Source organism: Tyto alba, unplaced genomic scaffold, assembly GCF_018691265.1.
Source record: "Tyto alba isolate M040663 unplaced genomic scaffold, T.alba_DEE_v4.0 Super-Scaffold_1000006, whole genome shotgun sequence".
Lineage (NCBI taxonomy): Eukaryota > Metazoa > Chordata > Aves > Strigiformes > Tytonidae > Tyto > Tyto alba.
Genome location: NW_024881272.1, coordinates 17998669 through 18014404, shown reverse-complemented (window position 1 = coordinate 18014404; position 15736 = coordinate 17998669). Strand labels below are relative to the sequence as shown.

At 39.6% G+C, this 15736-nt stretch overlaps 1 protein-coding gene across 5 annotated transcripts in view; it reads left to right on the top strand.

Annotated features, from left to right (window-relative positions):
* LRRC8D (leucine rich repeat containing 8 VRAC subunit D) overlaps positions 1-15736 on the top strand; it is a 54844-nt gene that overhangs the window by 28107 nt on the left and 11001 nt on the right. The window lies entirely within an intron of this gene.

The following is a 15736-nucleotide window of genomic DNA, read 5'->3' as shown; positions in this document are numbered from 1 at the left end:
ACTGCCTTTCTTCCCTGCTGAGACTGCTGAGGAGCACTGCAGTTTCTGTGGTAGTGCCACACTGGGATAGGACCGAGGTCAATTCATTTTGCCTTGTTCATCAAACAATCAGAAGATGGCTGATAATATGCAGAAGCTGTTAAGGTGGGTGAGGGTCAGGCTGATGAGGAGAAGCCTGAATGTGTTCGTTGTCCAGTCTGGTTGACTCACCAAATTGGTGACTTGGTAAATGCCTTACCTTTACAGTCAAGGAATATGAGAAATTAATACAGATCTTTCTTTAAATGCTTTTTGGACATGTCTGAAATGGCTAATCAGCAAACATACAGGTTTGTTTCCCTTCATGCACTCTGTTTTGTATTGTTGCTTACAAGGTGCCGAACATAGTTGGCGTCGTGGGGAGGTGTTCAGTGCCTTGGAAATTTAGCCCATTACATGTCAGGTCTCATTTCAGCTCTACAGCTGAGACAGCTACTGTGGACTATGGTATCACACAACTGGAAGTTGGTGGTTGCTGTGGGGCCATTGAGTATGACCCAGTTACATACAGGATGGACAGAGAGCCCCCTCAAAGAAATGATACTTAATGCTTTAAAATAGCATGTTTTTCATCATGAAGAATTTGATGTTATTGTAGAGAGAAAAATGTGAATGGAAAACAGATCTCTGTAAGAAGATACTAAATAGCCTAAAAGCTGAAAATCTGGTTTAAAGAAAAATGACAACTACTATACTAACAGCCCTCTGGTTTCAGGATGCATCTAGAAATTTCAAAGCAAAATACAGTAATTAAGGGGATGATGGATACATGAGAATTAGTACACATTAGAAGTTAGAAAGTAAGTTAGAGAATTAACTGCATATTTTCTACAGCTGAAATATGTCAGGAAACAAATAATTCCAGTTACTAGATGAAGATAATAAAGTAGCTCATGAAAGAAAAGTAGAAATATTTGTTAATATTTTTCCATATTTAAGAACATGCAGAATGAATGCCATTCCAACAGAGAATTAAATCCATCTTAATGAATAAAGATTTATTACCTTCTAGGGATAGCCATATGTAAATCAGCAGTGCTATGATTGTTTTAGAGAGTTTGTTGAAAAGTCTGCAGGCTTGCAGACAATTTTTAATAACTGTTGGTACTGATGGTCTTAAAATTAACTGTGCTAGAGGAGATAAGGGAAGAGTGGGTGGCTGATTTGACCATATTCCAGCTAGCTTGACATTAACCCATATCAAAATATCAGAAAAGTTAATGCAATATTAAATTGATAAAACATTAGACTAATATCAGTCCGAATCACTTCAAGGGAAATGTATCATAGCAAACGTGATGACATGCTGGAAGCTTAAGGTTTGCTTGGGAGATGGACCTGCGTGAGATAGTAAAGCTATGTCTTCAAAAGGCATCTGGTGCAGGGACAGGGAGACAGTCCAATCCTTGCAGGCGCCTACTACTCCCTAATTCCTTCCAAGTGCTATCTAAAGTTCCCCTTCTCAGCAACAGCAGAGGTAGTCAGGTAGGACTTTGACATACCCCTTTGGGACTGACTCCTGTCCTGACACGTTAGTGCTATGTGGTATTGCAAAAGTAAATGAATTAAGAACTGACTAACTGATGCTTAAAACTTAGTCACTGGCGGTGAATCATTATCAAATGGGAATGCTTCTAGAAATCTGTTTTAAGTGAGGCCAGATTCCATTGAACCTTTTCATCAGGTACCTGGAGACAAGGACAGGATCTGTGCTGAAACAATTGGCAGGCTGTATCACGCTAGGCAGCGTGGTAAGCGAGGACAAAGCAGCTTGCACAGAGTAATCTGGGTATCCTGGTGAGCTGCATCAATTCAAATTGCATTTTAACATAGTCTGATGCAAGATCATGGGGCCTGCAAGTGTTGTACTTCAAAGCAGTGACAGAATAGGAGCTTGGGGAGAAAGCTGCTTGGGGATACAGTGAGTAAACAACTGAACATGACTGCTTTCTTGAAGGGCAGCAAAGGTGTGTAAGTTTGGGTGTTTAAGTAGGAAAAGTGATGGGCAAAGGGGGTGAATTGTGTATGATTTTGGGGTCTTGAGCAGCCTGCTGAAAACAGGAGTAAGTTCAGAAAAGTCAGATGAGATACTTGAAGGCTGGGTGGTGTTCAGGTACCACAGGGAGGCCCTGAAAAGCTCATTCTTTTGCTGGATCTGTTGTTTCTTGATAGATAAATGGAGTGACTTGATAATTGGTGGGAAACACCTTCTGAGGGAGAGCACACTGGAGGCTAAAAGGCTAACAGAAACAGGCGTAACCCAGAACTCATGGCTAGGGGCTGAAATCAGACAATTGGAAATAAGACATACGTTTGTAACGGTGAGAGAACGTAAGTGCTGGAACAAATAAATGACAAAGGAAAGTGGTGGATTCCACCCAAAATGTTCCCAGGGCTGAAAGCTTTTCTGGAGTGTTATGTTAGGCAAACAAAGATTTGGCTTATTTACATGTAGTCCTCTGGGCTAAATACAGAAATAATTGAGTATAGTGGTCTGCGATATCCCTCTGGCTTCAGTACTTCATAGATGGGACTATACAAACAAAATGCTCCTTGTATGCTTAGTAATTGAGCACCAGCTGTCCTCTCTAATAGGAATTACATATTGAGCGTATGTATCTGTATGTATATGTATATACATGGATTGTACCTCTTTGTTTGAGATACACAGTTCCTCTGTTACATATTTCAAGAGCAACAGAAGAAATTGGAGTCCACAAGTGATTGCCAAGAGTTTCCTCACTGTGCATATGGTTCCTCATGGACTCAAACCAGGAAACATGAGTGCATCTCCACTCTGCTTATGCTCGGAAGCAATTCCTTTCCGCAGGGTGGATTAGCCTGTGTGTAGCACTGTCTGAACTCTGCTCTCCTCTCTCTGAAACTGATTTTCTTGCATATGACCAGCATTGGAATCTTTGTGCTGCTCTTCTCTTGTAAAGTAGTAGCTTAGATCTTTCTGTTCCTCTTCTTGAAGGTGCATCTGGAGAAGTGGCAAGGAAAAGTAGAATGGAATGGACTAAGTGCAGCGAGAGGCTTACAAACAATGAGTTAATAAGCAGCAGTATTGAGGATTTTTTTTGGTGGTGTTTTTTTTTAAGTGGACAGTTAACGTCTGGAACTCACTGCTGCATGATGCCAGTATGGGTAAGAATTACTATGATTCTTGTAAGGATTTGGTACCTCAGGCAATGAAATTATTTAGCTTCATATATATCTATAAAACCTCTGTTCTAGGGTTTAAAACATTTTGTAACAATGGGGTCTAACAGTGGAAAGATTATCACTGTTTACTAGGAAACTTCTTTTACTGTAACATCTGTTTCTAGCTACTTTCAACAACAGGAACTGGTGATTCAGAGGTCTGTTTCTAAATTTAATATGAGGAGGAGAGTAGTGCTGGCTGAAGGAACACTGAGGGTGTGTGTACAAAGGGGAGGTGGTGTTAAAGGGAGAATGCACCCTGCATACTAAAGGGTGTCATTGTGCCTCTGCAGGGCATATTTGCTGATCTACAAACAGAATGTACATGGGTCAGAGTAACAAACTGGTTTTGAGCATTCATCTTTTCATTGATCACACTTGTACAGTGTCCCTCCATTGTATTTAAAGTAACTGACCTGCAGAGAAAATGCACGGTCTTTATTTGAGGATTGATGTCTTCAGAAGTGGAGAGAGGAATAGAATGGAATGGAGCAAGGAGATTTAAGATGTGGAAGGAAGAAGGCCTAGCTATGTTTTTTCTGTCAAGCAAAAATCTCTGATTTCCTTTGTTAACCACCTCTTGACACTTGTTTTGGAGAAAGCATCTCTCTGTTCTTGAGAGTTACAAATGTTTCAATGTTCATTATTTTTCCTCCCGAGGTTAAGTGCTGGCACACACAGGCACACCCACAACTATATTTGTGTATGACAATCACATCTGGTAGATACTAATGGACAGAAATTGTTGATGGGAAGGAATAGATACAGTCTTAATGATGGAGGATTGTTTCACTGCTGCTTCTCTTTCGTGGTCTCCACGCACTGGGAGTAGCTGCTCAGCCTTGTTCGCATTGTCTGCCTCAGTGTGCTCCTGAGATGTCACCTGAAGAGCAGAGCGCTCTTCTGTGTTTGTCACTGTTTGTGTCCACACAGAAACACATGTACATACTCAAAGAAAACCAGTGAGCTCCTGGATGTGTTTTGTGATCCATGGCTTTGCACTGTCCAAGAGTCTTGGTGGAAAGGAATCTGCAGAATTGCAAAGAGAGGGAGGGAAGTCTTAAAACAAGAACATCAGAAGAAGGGTAATGCAATAAAAGTTTCAAAACTGGAGCAAATGCAAAAGATTAAATATTTTAGCAACTCTGTCCTTGTTAGGTGGGAATGGTTATTTTGTGGTCATGCCATTTGTGAACCAAAGATGAGACCAGTGAGTGGACTTCCTTTGAAGCTCTGTGCACGGGTAAAAGTAACAGCTCAGTCCTACCTGCCTGGGCTGCCTGTCCAGCTTAATATAGCACTAATCTGGCAAAGCATCATGTAGGGATACTGGACCTTGGAACAGAGGAAAATAGTGTTACAAGTCATAGATGCTATGTATTGGCTCTTAAGAGCTGCATCAGGAAGCACAGTTGAGAAGTGTGATATTTTGTGCCTCTTGTATGAATGCCATATTTTTCCCTGCATGCAGTCACTCCAACACAAGTTAAATTCTTTGTTGTAGAAAAAGCTAAATATTTTGGAATGTTGAGTCTGAAACACAGATGATATACTGCAGCAAAAGACTCTCTTGGGATTTTTTTACGAGATGGGTTTTATTTGTTAAATGAGTTTTCAGTAGTTCTTCAGTACATGCTATTGTATTGGTTGCGTGATGTCTTACAGTGTCCCTGGTTTGATCTGGACTGTGATGACTGAATAAATTGCATCATTTGCTAACTGTGGAAAGATGGCTTGATCCGTAAGGCACATTTGTGTATATGTGTGTTTTGTAATGTAATTGTAAATCGTAAATTAAAGATGTTTAATGCCAAATGTGAACTGTATTCATAGCTGTTGGTGTTCTTGTCTGCCCACAGGAGTTCCAAGAGTCAGAGGGGATCATAGAGGAAACTGAAGCTGCTTTTGTACTTTGTTTGAGGGGGGGAAAGTAATGAAATAAGTAATGTAGTCTAAGACAAATTGAAAATGGAGACTTTTAAGTGGTGTTTGGGCTTCTACCAAGGAACATGCTGCTGGCATTTTGGTTTTCTGCATTAGAGGAAAAAAAAACACAAGAAATCCCTTGGTTTTCATCTATAGAGAAATAACTGCACTTTGCTGCTATGATTTGGCCATACTGTTTTTTGGCTTGGTTGTGGTAATTTATAGTTTTAGATCTTGTGGGTTTTCAGTGACTTAAATTACTGAGAAGAAATAGTTTGTCCTGTGGTGGTTTGTGCGATGGTGTTACAGTTGGCAGAGGTACCTTGTCTAGGAGTTAGAGGATTAGACCTCTAGTCTCTTGTGGTTTTGACAGTGCCAGCTGTCTCAGAGGACTGGAGAAAACTATAGTATCTGGCTGTGGTGACATAACCTGGTTGATTGTTCCTTGCTGGCCTTTGCCTTGGAGTGTAGAGGTGTAGAGCTCCTAATTAAAAAGATTAAATGCAACTCTAACCTGGAAAATTTAAATTTTTATGTTAATCTGCTTATGCTTTTGCTCACTGCTAAAAACTTTGTCTTGTGTTACAGTGAGGGGGTAGAAGGATCTTTATTCAGATCTCTCTTCAAATTGCAGCTATTCACAAACAGCAACTCAGAAACAAGAAATCATTTTATGTAACTGGATAATTTCAAGTGTGCCATCATCACACAATTTTTTATTTTCTTTTGTTAACTGAAGGCAGTAAAGATTCCATAATAAATGAGTCACAATAGCATTATTGCTCTTATTTATATAACTTGAGATCTTGTAGTCTAAGCCTGTTGGCCTTTACTTCTGAGTGTTTTGATTTTTGATGAGGGTTTTGTTTGTGTTTTAAAGCTGCTTCATGATTACTCATTTTTTCTTGTACATATGCAACCAGTTGTATCTTATCCCTTCAGAGGTGGAAGTAAAGCTTTATTACAACTCGCTTATCTTAATTTGACAAAGCAAGTATGAACGAATATGGCCAGTTTCAGTAACTAAGTCTATACAGAGCACTAAGTGTTATATCCAGTTTAACTGTACGTGGAAACCTCAGCTACACTCCATGAGGAGGAGTTCCAATAACTGAAGAGAAATAGTTTTATTTGTGGATTGTACACTTGCATGAAGATAGCAAAATTTCCTGCTAACTTACATACTTCAATTATATGTTTTCTAAATCACTTTTCAGAATAGTCACATATTAAGGAATAATTCCAACACACTGCTAATACTTGCAAACTTTTTTAGGATGTCTTTACTTTGTGACTTTTCCTGTGGTCAAACTGTTGTTAATATAGACGATAGAGATTTATTCTCATTTCTAGCCCATGGCATAGGCTTAAAGGTTCCTTTTATAACTAGTCAAGCTTGAAACTGTACCTTCCTCACACACTCTGCCATGTTACATGGTATGAAATCTAATGCAATTCAGTTGATTTTTTTGGACTGTAATCTGTTTGAGACAGGATTACACAATGCATAATGAAGTATGGCTTTATATAGAGTAGGAAATTGAACGTTTTGTGCAATATAAATATCAAGTGCTAGCAGAGTCTAGCTCTTTGTCCAAAAATCACTTTTTTGGGATTTTCTTTTCTTTGTTCATTTTGTTTGAATATGAAGGATTCTGGCCAAGACTCAGGAACTGAGCACTACGCAAGGAGCACAGACCATACAATGCAAGTATTGTGAAAGGTAGTGGCATCTGCTGCATGGCATGATGGGACAGAGAGAGGACACCCCTAACGAGTCAGGAGCAGAATTACCATAATGGTCTGTCATATAAAGAACGTTCTAACCCAACAGTAGCTCTGCCACTCGTAACAGAGCAAGCAGCACAATAAGCCATTAGCCCCATTTTGGGACAAGTGCTGCAATTTTCCATCAAGCCTGAAGAATGATGTCTGTCTTACTGCCAAGGCAGCTGTTGTATTGGCTTTTCCCTCTCTCGCCTTCAAACCCGAAATAACAGCTATCTTGTGCCTGTTTACGTGTGGTGAGCAAGGATCCAACTCACTATTTCTGGAGAGCCCTTGTGATTGAGGGCCATGTTGCTGTGGATGTGGACAGGGCCGCGTACATGTGCAAGAACTTTCAGCTTGCAGCAGTATCATGTCACCTGCCTTCTTAAAGCCACCGGTTTGGGTCTCTCCTGAAAGGTCAATTGGTGCTCTGTATGGATGTCCCAAGTTTTGTGAAGGGGTAGAGAATGGATCTTCACTTTGGCTTCCTAAAGCAGCTCTGTTCTTGGGAGACCAAAACCAGTGAAGGCTTAAAGGAATAATTAAATTAAGTTCTGTTAATCTGAAGTAACTTGCTGGTTTTATATCTAAGAGAAAGGGGTTTTATTGTTAGCTTTTGAGGAACTTGAAACAGAGATTAGAATTGGTGTTTAGCCTAAGAGGCAACAAAAACTATCATAGAGTCCTGGGCCTTGATAACATTTTTCTTACTTAAGAACAAAGTACTTGAAGCGTAATTTAGCAGGCAAAATTCTTGGTCAAAAACAAGCTGTTACAAAACTTTGTAATAAATTAAATGGATGGTTTTGTTCATGTTTTGGTCTGGCCATGACAAATCCTAAACTCTTAACTGATGGTTTATGGGAATGTAGTCATATGTATATTATTGCTGTACACCCACATGCACAGGCAGTAGTCCAAGTGTGCAGATGAGATAACAGGAGCATATAAATAAAGCAGTTGGCTAGTTGTCCTAATGCTGTTGAGTAGATCCTTGTTAAAATAGTGCCAGTCAGATTTATGAATAGATCTGGTGTATTAAAGATTACTCGCAATCAGCTCTGACATGATACAGGTCACTGTGTGGACAATTTGTGGCTATTTTGTGTTTTTGTTTTGAGTCAACAATTTGAAATGCAAACCCAGATCTGAAGTAATCCCAGCTGTCCCCTGATAGTTGCAGGTTGCCTCCAGGCTACCCTATTCCAAGAGATGGATGTTGGCAGGACCATAGGGCTGTGCCGTCTGATCACTCAGGAGTGTGAGGGGGGTCTCTGCATGCCTGTGGCAGAGGGACACTGTAGTTGTCCTGTCTCCCACCACCACCACTGCCCTAGAACTTGTGTTTTCTGGTGTTACTACAAGATAAAAGCAACATTTGCTCCACTGTTCCTGCTTCGTGTATGTGAGTATGTGATGACCTGTCCATCACACGTGCCTGTAGAAATACTGCTGGAAATTATATTAAAGATCAGTTTGCCTTAGGACAAGCCCTGGGTCTCTACCGTATTCTGCACAGGGACACCAGGGCAGCAAGAGGGGCTGGATTGCACCGCTTTCTGAAACCCTTGCATTATGCTTAGTGGAAGGCACAATGAGAGTCAGGACTCTGAAGTCAGTGGTGATGTACTTGCACAAGCTCAAACTTTCCATTTCCCCATTTTTTTTTTAATCTTGGAGTGCTGGTGGAAGGCCTAGAAGATGACTTAGAAGGAAAGGACTTTTCTTCTCCCAGGTCAGTATGATGCTAGTGCTGTGTCCTGAACTTGCCTTGGTGGTTACCTGCACTTGCACAGAACCTCCTGGGGACCTGACTGGGGCCTACTGGAGGATGTGAAAAATACCTGGTTTGGCTGTCTATTGTAACGATGGCAACAAAGAAACCTGTTTTGCTTTCTTCCAATTAGAGGTGCAACTCTCAGTTTATTTCTGTAGTAGCTGGGGAGTGGGTATTGTGCTGCTTGAAGTGATGAGTAACTTGTCAAAACAAGTTCAAATGGTGAGCACCTGTGGTAAGAGGAAGCTGTCTGCGGAATAAGAAAATCTGCCTCTGGACCAGTTTTTCCATTTGGCCATCTAAGCAGATAGTGTGTTGGCTGTAAGTCAGACAGTGACATGGTACATGACTTCACGTCTGTAAAGGTGGCTGCCAAAAACGTTACGTGAGTGCATCGGGAAGGCTGGAGTAATCATGTCAAGGTAATAGGAGCTAGAGCAGAAGGGGCATCTGTCTGTATATGGGATTGGATAAAATGTCTCCTGTTTTTATTTTGTTTGAGTTGAAGAGAAGTACGTACTTGGGAAGCTTCATTGTCTGCTTTACTGGAAAGGTAGGTTTCAAGAGCTGTTGTGTTTAGTGCCTTATTTTTGAGATAGCATCATGCTTAAACCAGTGGGAAGTACGACTAAGTATAGTGGAATGCTGTAACTGTAAACGGATTTATCTGGTCATAACGTTAAGCCTTTTCAAAGATAGCAGTGCATGAATGTGTTGGGTTTGATTATACTTCTAATCACGCTGCTATCCCACTTATTCTATATTTTTCTGGAAGCCTGATGGGTTTTAGTTATTTTGCTTTGAATTTTATGGCCACAGGCATGCTTGATCATTGCCTAACAAATCATCAGTTTTAGATTGTAAACCTTCAGAGGCAAGGGTTGTCTGCCCAAAGTGCAGAGGTTACAATTCCAGCTGGAGCATTTGGGTCAAATCATAATATAAATTTAGCAATAGTAAATATTAAAATTGGAGGCTGTATGGATCTGTTGATGCTGGTGAATGGCAACAAGCAACACAACTAAGCCTTACTGAGCCTTTTTACAGAGCTGGAAGCTTTCTTGTTAGAGCAGGAGTGCTGCAGTCTCAGGGAAGACTGCAAGTCTTTTGGAACATTCTTTCTATTCTAAGGCAACATTCTGAATGAGGTTCTGAGAAAATAAAGCATAAAAAGGAAGGAGGTGATCTGAACTCATCAGCAAAATTTCAAAACAACAGCCTCCAAAGTATGTGTTGTAGCATAATTTCTTTTTCTGCTTAAGTACTGAGATTGAAGTACACACCCTGAACCAAACAATTATGGGACTAGATGGACTAAGTAAATAGCTTACCTCTTACAGAAAGCAGCTTAAGTTTAGAAGAGGAAAAAGAAATACAGTAAACTTAAATAAATCCCTTTGAGGATAAATGCTTCAGCTGCAGGCATTTTTCCTGGCATGAAACCACTGGAGAATCAGCTATTGGAAGCTTGGCAGGAATGCGGTAACATTAATAAGTCATCCTTCATCTGTTGATCAGAGTTTTATGTGAGAAGCCATCGTTGTTACCCATCCGTCAGGATGCCAGAAGCATAGAAGATCTCTTTGCTTGATAAAGAGCAGGTAGGGTTGGGAGCAAGCGATCTATTGTGTGGTATCTACCCAGCATGGTGGCAGGGGTGTTGGAGGCTGTTTAGCAGTTCTCTCAAGTAGTTTCTGTGATACGGCTTTACAGCTAGTCCCTGGCTGGAGTGAGGAAGTCTCCCTTTCTCCCTGGGGAGAAGAAAAGCTGCATGACATTTAAGTAGGAACATAGTTTGACTATTGTCCCATAAAGAGTTGGAGAGACTGTGTATTTGAAAACTGAGGGTGCAGCCTATTTATTGAGCTATAAACTTGCCTTTTTTTTTTTTTTTATCAAGACAGGTCTGTGTTGGCACAGTGGGTAAACGGAAAGGTGGAATTAAAGTGTGCTTTTTCATATCCTGGTTATCAGCTGCACTTGATGCACCTTCCTGCTGTTCTTGCCACAGAAAAGATCTTGGCAAAAAGAGAGGGAACTCTAATGTGCAAGTCGGAGGCTAGTGTTTACATGTATCTTCTCGTGTCGCTGGGTACTTTTGTACTTTTTGGTGGGGGTTTTGTGTGTGTGTGTTAATTTGCTTTTGTTGTTTTAATTTTTTTAATTTGTGTGACCTTTCCTAGATCGCTTTTAGCTAATGGATGTAATAGAAGTGACACTGCAAGTACTTGAAAATACAGTAACTCGTATGTGTGCGAATCTTATATATGAAACTTCTGTTTAATGTGTAACCCGGTGAGAATCACTGTGTTTGCTGTTCTCTCTGAAGAGATGAACCAGCTCAGGTAGGGAACAATGGAGCCTGTTCTTTAGTTAAAGAAACTTTCTGTCTATTTTTGGCTCTAGATATCCGTGAGGATGCTGTAAAAGTTCTAGTGCAAGGTCACTGGCATGTCCATTAAAAATAAAAAGGAGGAAAGTATTAATTGTAAATAATCTACTTTAGTTACTCAGTAAACCTGCTTCCATTCTGATGGGAATACAGTTTAGAAATTAAGTAAACCTAGACTTTAGTACCATGAGTTAGGGTGGAGAGGTCATTTTGCCCTGTAAGAGGGGCTATTAAAACCTACAGCAGTGTGAACTTCAGCAACGCATTTCTTTTTTTTTTTGTAAGCATTCCTTCCTATTCTTTAGGTATATTTAGGGTGTGTGGTTAAAGGTACTAATATATCCTGTAATGAGATTTGTATCTTTACATTCTGTGGCTTAAAATCATCAAACTAGCAGCTCTGTGCCAAATTCAATTTCTAACCGCTTTTGAAGTTGCCCCAGTTCCAAGTGATTCTAGAACAAGATGAGACAGAGGCTGGCAGCATGTGTGGCTGTGGATCAGAAGGAGTATTTTTCAGAGGAATTGCATGAGTTGCTGAGTGCCATCTCTACCTGAGATCAAGCTGCTTCATATAACAACCTTTGTAGCCATGTGGACTTATGTAAAGGCAAATTTAAATAACATGTCAGGATGTAAACCGTTTTAACTGTTACATTTCCTTTTTAGTTTAGTAATCTGAAAAAAATAATTTTGTGGGTTTTTTTTTCCCTTTTTCTCTTCTAGTCCTTTTAATTACTTTTTAAAAAAATTGTATCACTTTTTTTTTTTTCTTTTTTTTCAAACTGATAAAAAGCAGCCTCTAGGGACTAGAGTTACCAGATGTGCTTTTATTTTGGTGCAGCTTGCTTTTGCATCTTGATAAATTCCCAAAGTGCTCTGGTCAGTAGAAGGGCCAGATGTTTACTGTGTGTTCCTGTACTTCTGATAGCGGTCACGAAAACACTGCAGAAACCTCACTGGATAAAAGATAGGGGAATGGCAGATTTTGAAATGACAAAGGGATTAAATGTTTAACACTTGAGCACAAGCAGCTGTTGGAGTTTATTGGATTGTGTAACTTCTAATTTCATTGTACGTCCATGTCAGCATAGGTTAAATCAACTGCAATAACTTTCAGTTGCATTTGTACTTGAGTAAAAGTGTTTAATGTTGCAATGGGGATCTTGTACATGTAAGTTAGGCTGTCTTTTCAAGATTACCAGTTTGTGTATGCTTTAGAAATTCTGTGAAATAAGATACAAAGTGTCCAGTAACTGCTTTTGTCCTTGTCTGGCTAGGCAAAACATAAATACTGTTGGAAATGTGGTTGCTCAGCCCTAGCATTGCTACTTCCATCACTGGTGATGTGCTGCCTCAGACAAAAGACGGGTGAATCGGTATTGCATAAATAATGGCTGTTGTAACTGCAGTGTACGGTTTGGAGTGCATGTGCCGGGCTACGCCAAGGCATGTTCTTTGCCATTCTTACTCTGCTGTAGAATTTCTGTTCAGGCAGTTGTGCTATGCAAGATTCATGTTCTTCCTGAGAGAAATTGCCTGGCAGATTCCTGTGCGTTCATGGACTGTTACTTACAGATATGAAAAGCATAAGTTCAGTATTTACCCCTGCTGTGGTTTAGTCTCATTAGTCATCTCTCTTGGTTTCTTGCATGTTGCCTTGCTAGGTGGTTTGTTTTATAACTGTAAAATCACATGTGGTTAACTGACTTGAACTGTAATTCATATAGTTATAATACTGAGCTCTTTTCCAGCTACAGACAGCCACGAAGAAGGATGCTGAAGGACCATTCTCCTCTCCACTCTGGTTTCCTTCTCCCATCTCTCACACCGTTTATGGTCTCCGATGCTACTAACCTACATAAAGTGAGGACAGAGCAGTGTTGCTGAACATTCAGCTTAGGATCTCTGAGCTTTTCAAGGTCAAAAACTGAAAAGTTATATTCTAAAAGATACTGAGCACCCACACTGCACTCTGAAGCCTGTGGATAAATATGAATAAAAACTGAAGCTTGTACTCTGGTCAAAGCAGCGCTCTTGTAAGAGCATGGCTCAGGAGTACTGCAGTAGGCAAAGTGGAAAGTTGCTCATTTTCTGTGCTCTGTGGACACAGAACTCGTATGTGACAAACACAGAGTTAATTGTGTTAATAATCTTTGGGTGCTTTGGGGAGCTAGTCAGAAGTACAACAGTTGGGCTCCTGTTTTGAAAGTCATCCTTAAACAGACTTCTCTGGTCATTTACAGCAAGGCAAGAATAAGGTATGATTTGAGAGTTGATTGTTAGGGAAATTATGGCTGCTAATACTGCTTTTTAAATATCATGTTGATTACAAAACCATATGTGTAGGAGTGGTGTATAACACTAGACCTTCAAAGAGCTGGTAAACAAGGAAGATTCAGTGTAAACACTTAAATAGCAGCATCCAAAAGTAGGTTAGAGTGTTATACAACCTGAAAAAGACCAGCTTTGAAGGGGAGAATTTTTGAAGATCTATAAAAAACTTTTTTATTTTTTTAAATTTAATTTTTGTAAATGGGTACTAATTGGACTTTGATATAAAGCAAAAATCTCATTTTTTGTCTCCAGCTTGCTGAAGCCTAATATTTCTATATGCAGTTTGAGATATATTAGATTTTGACAATTTTTCTTTTACCAAATTACTGTCAGTCAGGTTAATGTTCATAAAGATGATGATTTCTTAGTTGGGGAATTTATTTACAGTCTATATCAGAGATTATATATTCCCTTTAAGGGATATTACAGAATTGTAGCTGTGCAATTTGGGCAATGGGATGGGGGAACTGGGGAGATGGGTTAGTTGTGGAGGGTTTGGTTGGGTTTTTTTGTGTGGTTTTTTTTTTGTTGTTGTTGTGTTTTCTTTTTTTCCTCAGATAATAAGTGTATGTGTGTTGCTAATTAATCCTCCTTATTCATGTAAGTATGTTATCAAATAACAGCATCATATTTTTCCATATATATTTATATAATGAGATTTAGTTATAATTAAAAGCTATTGTGGAAGTCTTTTTCCTTAGTTGGAATGTTTTTCTCCATAGGAAATCTCCTTTCAGCTTTGTGTTCATTGCTTTCTCCTTATTCAGTTATCTATTATGCCCACAGAGCATCATGTGGTACACCATCTCTAAAATACTACCTTTGGGGTGACATGCAATCAATTTTAAGAAAGTCAAATCATACAGATAAATATGCCATCCCGTATAAATTTGCTTAGCCTGGAATATCAAATAGGCCAAACAAATAATAATTTGCTCAGTCATGAGGTAGCCAAACAAAAATAAACCAACCCAGACCTTGCAGACTAATATAAAACAGGTAGATTTGGTTGGTGTCAGATGTTTAGGGAAGAAGTAGTGAGTGGGAATTCTTGTCATTCCGATTTTGTGGAAAAAAAAAAAAAAGAAATCTTTTTCCATGCAGGTTCTTACGTTAAATCTGTTTCTGCTCTTTCTGAGACAAAAGCACTAATCGGGAAGTATTTGATACTGTAAGCTGCACTGTAGTCCTTGCATTCTGATGTTGATGTTCTGCAATAACTTTTGTTGCTGAAGAAGTAGCAAAACATTTCATATAGTAGAGAAACACTATAAAAATACCTATTTAAAAATACCTATGTTGTATTTTGTTGTGGAATGTTTCCTGGGATTTTCAGGCAATAGGGGCACTTGATGTGCAAATCCATGCTTAGCTGAATTTGGGGGTTGATTTGCAAGATGCTTGAGAAGAGAAGCTGTAGTTACAGTTGTACCTGAAAACTGGTTTTGTAACTTGAGTCGAGTCAGGTAGGGCAAAGTACAATAATCCGCCGTGGAATAAAGCAGTAGAGAGTTAACATCTCTTTTTCAAATGGGCTACTGCTTCTCTTCGGCTCTCCAGAGGCAGTGCCTCAGCCAGCATACTAGGAGCTGCAGACAGGGCTAAGAATAGTTGTAATATTCCCAGCTACAGTAGCAGGGACAATTTCCCTCTCTTACTAGATCCCAAAGCGTACTTGTGTTTTGGTTAAACCTCCTTCAGTTTGTTTTAAACTTCTCTTAATCTCAGAAACTGAATAACTAGTGCAGGTGAAGAATGTGTCTGTACGCTCAGAATGCATAAATTCATTCATAGGCTCTTTTCTGAATGTCTTTATGCGTTATTTTACAAGGGCTCTGGGGCTCCTTACACTTGGTTCAGGGGGGGGTGGGGGAAGGATGGTACCGTCTTTTTGATGTTTGCGGATTGTCTGTGGAACAATTGATATTTGCAGCATCCTGGCTAAGAGGAATCTCATCCATTCTCATTACATTAAGGTCTAATTGCCTGCCTTAATAGGATACTGCAGAAGTAGAAAAGCAAAGGAAGTAGAAATGATTGGCGGAAGGAGAGAGTAAAATACACAGCAGAAATAAATTTAAACCTATGATCACTTGATCAAAAGCAAGCTAGCAAAGCCTTTTAGTTATGGGAAAACTTTTTTTTCCTTAATTTCCTGTGGGAAGGAAGAAAACAATTTTGTTCATGGTAGCACTTTTTCTTTTCAACTAGAAATGTTGGGGGGGGGGGGGGGGTGTTGGTGTGGGTTTTTTTGTTTTGTTTTGTTTTTTTGTTAGGAAATTCTTGACCAG